The sequence below is a fragment of the Octopus bimaculoides genome, chromosome 14 (assembly GCF_046866305.1).
Source record: "Octopus bimaculoides isolate indiv1 chromosome 14, ASM4686630v1, whole genome shotgun sequence".
NCBI classification, from domain to species: Eukaryota; Metazoa; Mollusca; class Cephalopoda; order Octopoda; family Octopodidae; genus Octopus; species Octopus bimaculoides.
The window spans coordinates 10,901,456-10,905,168 of record NC_142941.1 but is presented as its reverse complement, the minus strand read 5'-3'; the positions used below and the strand labels follow the sequence as shown (position 1 = coordinate 10,905,168).

At 38.4% G+C, this 3,713-nt stretch overlaps 1 long non-coding RNA gene across 1 annotated transcript in view; it reads right to left on the bottom strand.

Moving 5' to 3' along the window:
* LOC149132619 (uncharacterized) overlaps positions 1 to 1,918 on the bottom strand; it is a 47,163-nt gene extending 45,245 nt beyond the window's left edge. The window contains exon 1 of the long non-coding RNA XR_016244208.1: positions 1,135 to 1,918. This is a non-coding gene — a long non-coding RNA (uncharacterized LOC149132619). The remainder of the gene's footprint in view (positions 1 to 1,134) is intronic.
* Between the last annotated feature and the right edge of the window lie 1,795 nt (positions 1,919 to 3,713).

Sequence of the window (3,713 nt, the reverse complement as noted above, 5' to 3'; positions counted from 1 at the left end):
GGATATATTTATACATACAAGACATAAATAAATACATAACTCTCTCTCTCTCTCTCTCGAGTGTGTGTGTGTGTGTGTGTGTGTGTGTGTGTGATAAACCGATGTTTGCGTATGTTTTACCACAATGAAAATGCATTTCACCTTAAAAATGCCATGTACACCATACTCAGAGTAATGTGTGCGTGTGTTGTGTATGTGAGTGTGTGTATGTGTCTGTAAATATACAAATAAAATGATAAACTATATTATTCCACATTGTTTCAGCTACACTCGACTCCCACTACACACATACACACGTATGCATGTATGTATGTATGCATGTATGTATGTATGTATGTATGTATGTATGTATGTATGTATGTACAGGTATGATGATGCATACAGGAAAAAAAAAAAAAAACAGAACTCAAAGCTCGAGTATATTGTTTCTTATTCATATTTAGCGAAAGTGACAGAGTGACTCAAGATCCGAGAATTTCGTACTTTGGCAGTTTCATGAGTGCCAAAGCACGAAATTCTCGGATCTTGAGTCACTCCGTTAGTTTAGCTAATTATGAATAAAAATATATTTGTATGTATACATTCACACACACATATATATCTACCCATACATACATATATACATATATACTTATACATACATATATATATATATATATATATATATATATATATATATATATATATATATATATATATATATATATATATATATATATATATTTAGCTATAAACAATATGTGTAGAATTCAGCACATTGCTATTACACAACACGATACCTACACACACACACACGTACGCGTACACACTTGCACATACGTATATATAAACACATACAAACACAATCAATCATATATACATACATACATACATACATACATATATATATATATATATATATATATATATATATATATATATATATATATATATATATATATATTACAAATTACAAATTACTCAGAGCATCAGTAGTACCACCCCGCGTTCGCCTTAACTCAGTCTCCCTGCCCGCATGTCAATTAAACCAGGCACCCCGAGACGAAACCGTGACCCCTAAAGGTGCCAAACAAGAACAACAACAAGCTTTATAAGTGACACCATTATTAAATATTTACTAAGAACCGCACTTACCGCTCACTGCACTGCGTATCTCTTTCTGCCTGTCTTCCCCTCTGACTGATGAAGAACTCTTGTGTCACTATGTGTGAGTGTGAGCGTATGTGTATGTGTATGTGTATGTGTATGTATGTGTAAATGTGACTGTGTGTGTGTGTGTGCTTGCGCTTCTCTACGTAAATGTGTACTTCTTGTTCTCTGTGTATACGTGAATGCGTGTGCTTCTTGCCATCTCTTACTCTATGCTAGACTCTCTCTCTCTCACTCATTTTCTTACTGTCTTTCTCTCTCTCTTTGTCTATCTTAACCTCTCTCTCTCTCTCTCACTCGCGCGCCATGTGTCTTTCTATCTCTCTCTCTCTAACTACCTCCCTCTGTCAGTCTGCCTTTCCTCCTCTTCGTCTATCCCTGTCTCTTCCTGCCTATCGCTCTTTGGCACTCTCAAAATCACTCTCTCTCCGCTTTCTGTCATTCCTTCACACACACACTCTCTCTCTGCATGTGTATTTCTCTCTTTATCTGTTGTCTCTCCCTTTCACTCACTCTCTCTTGTTTCTTAGTGTTTTTCCCTATCTAGTTTCCTCCCCCACCCTTTCTCTCAGCACCAGAAACACCAATAACTACAAGCCAACTTCAACATGCTAGAAACAGCAGTCAACACTGAAGCCCGTGGTAGTCGTGAAGTGTCATATATACATACATACATATATATATGTATCATCTACACCCTCTCTCTTGCTATTTAGCTTTCTCTCTCACTCTTTACTACCATATATGTATCCATTTTCATCTTCTCTCTTACTACCTCTCTTTCTATTTCTCTTACTACCTCTCTTTCTTCGCACCCTTTGTCTTATTCTATAGTACCACATATCTACATATCTATCTACACCTTCTCTCTCTCTCTCTCTTACTTTCTATCTTTCTCTCCGTATTTCTCTCCCTCTCACCAACACCACAACCTCTCCATCCTCGTCTCTCATTTCAGTATCCACAATAAGCTTTACAAGCAGCACAATTGACTGTCTACGGAGACTATACGGAAGGCAGTGGCGGCGGGAGGAGGAGAATGAACAAGGAGGCAGTATTTACTATATGATGATGTTGGTGATGATCGTGGCGAGGATAGTGGTGGAGGTGGTGGTCATTGTAGTATTAGCAGTTTATCGTTTAAGCTGTTTAGTACAACCCCCAGCCCCTAACTAATCGAGCAAAATCTTTCTTACCGTGACCACCTCCTTTTAAACGCATATTTAAAGGACTACCTTATCTTATGTGCCCAAGTTGTCTTTAATAAGACAATCGAGCGTATAATTTTTGGGTGTTTTGATTGCTACTGCTTTAAAAAAAGACCTCCGATAATCAACAAAAATCCATTTGTGACCTTCCCGTCTTGTCTTTTGGACATATTGCATCCCCGACTGTATTATTTCAACATCTCAACATTTCTTTCTTTTTCACGACGGTAAAATGTGTAATCCAGAAAGGGATTTGGCTGCTATTTCTAACGGATAGTCCGACCACATACAATGCCTCATCAACTCTATTTGGCTATTTGGTTGCTGTTTCTAACAGATCGAGCAACAAGAGATACTTCCTCTTGTTCATACATACAAGAGATTGTAGCCCCCTTGTGGGTAGTAAAGAAATAAGAGATACTCCCTCAATAGCTCGATTTATTGGAAGATTTAGCTGTTATTTCTAGCAGATTCAGCGACCACACATCATGGCCCTCTTGTTGGCACAATTTGAGGACAAATTTGGCGTCCATTTCGTTTAACCCCCAGATAATCACCGATCCAGCAGGGCAATAATCAAAGGCGTTCTGGCCGTGACCATGCAGATTTTTTTTTTATGACATTAGTCAATGTGTCTGGCTTTATTTTAAGATAGTAAGGTGTAATTTGAGGGGAAATTCGGCTGCTATTTCTAACAGGTTATCTGACCCCGTAGTCTTGTTTTAAATGTTATTGTTGTTTATATAGAGGTAGCGATGCTGTTTAACCCCAGGTCTATCCTGATTGAGTAGGACTACGATAAAAGGCGTTCCAGCTATGGCTATCTCATCATTTTGTTTAAGCTTGTAAGATATCTTTGAAGGAATTTGTTTACTGTTTCCAGCAGATCAAAAGGCCGCGAAGATGATCAGTAACGCGATCGTATACTGTTGATGGTAATAGTAGTAGTAGTAGTAGTAGTAGTAGTAGTAGTAGTGGTAGTGGTAGTAGCAGCAGCAGTAATGGTGGTGGTGGTGGTGGTCGTCATCATTGTCAGCGTATAGTAACCAATAACGTTGTTTGATTTGAGATTCAGCTGCTATTTCTAGCATGATGAGCACGTAATTGTTGTAGTGTTTACAGAAGTAGTAGTAGTAGTAGTAGTATTCGTGTTCGTCATGGTGGTGGTAGTGATGGTGGTAGTGGTGTTGGTGGTGGTGGCGGCGCCAAATAATATGGCTGTGTCCGCCCCACCCCACAAAAAAACCCCTAAAAAAAAACATAAATTCCAGACCAGAACCTATAACCAAAGACATTCCTGCCGTGACCATTCCGTCTTTTCTAGGGAGTATACAAGAAAAAAAAAACAACAACAAA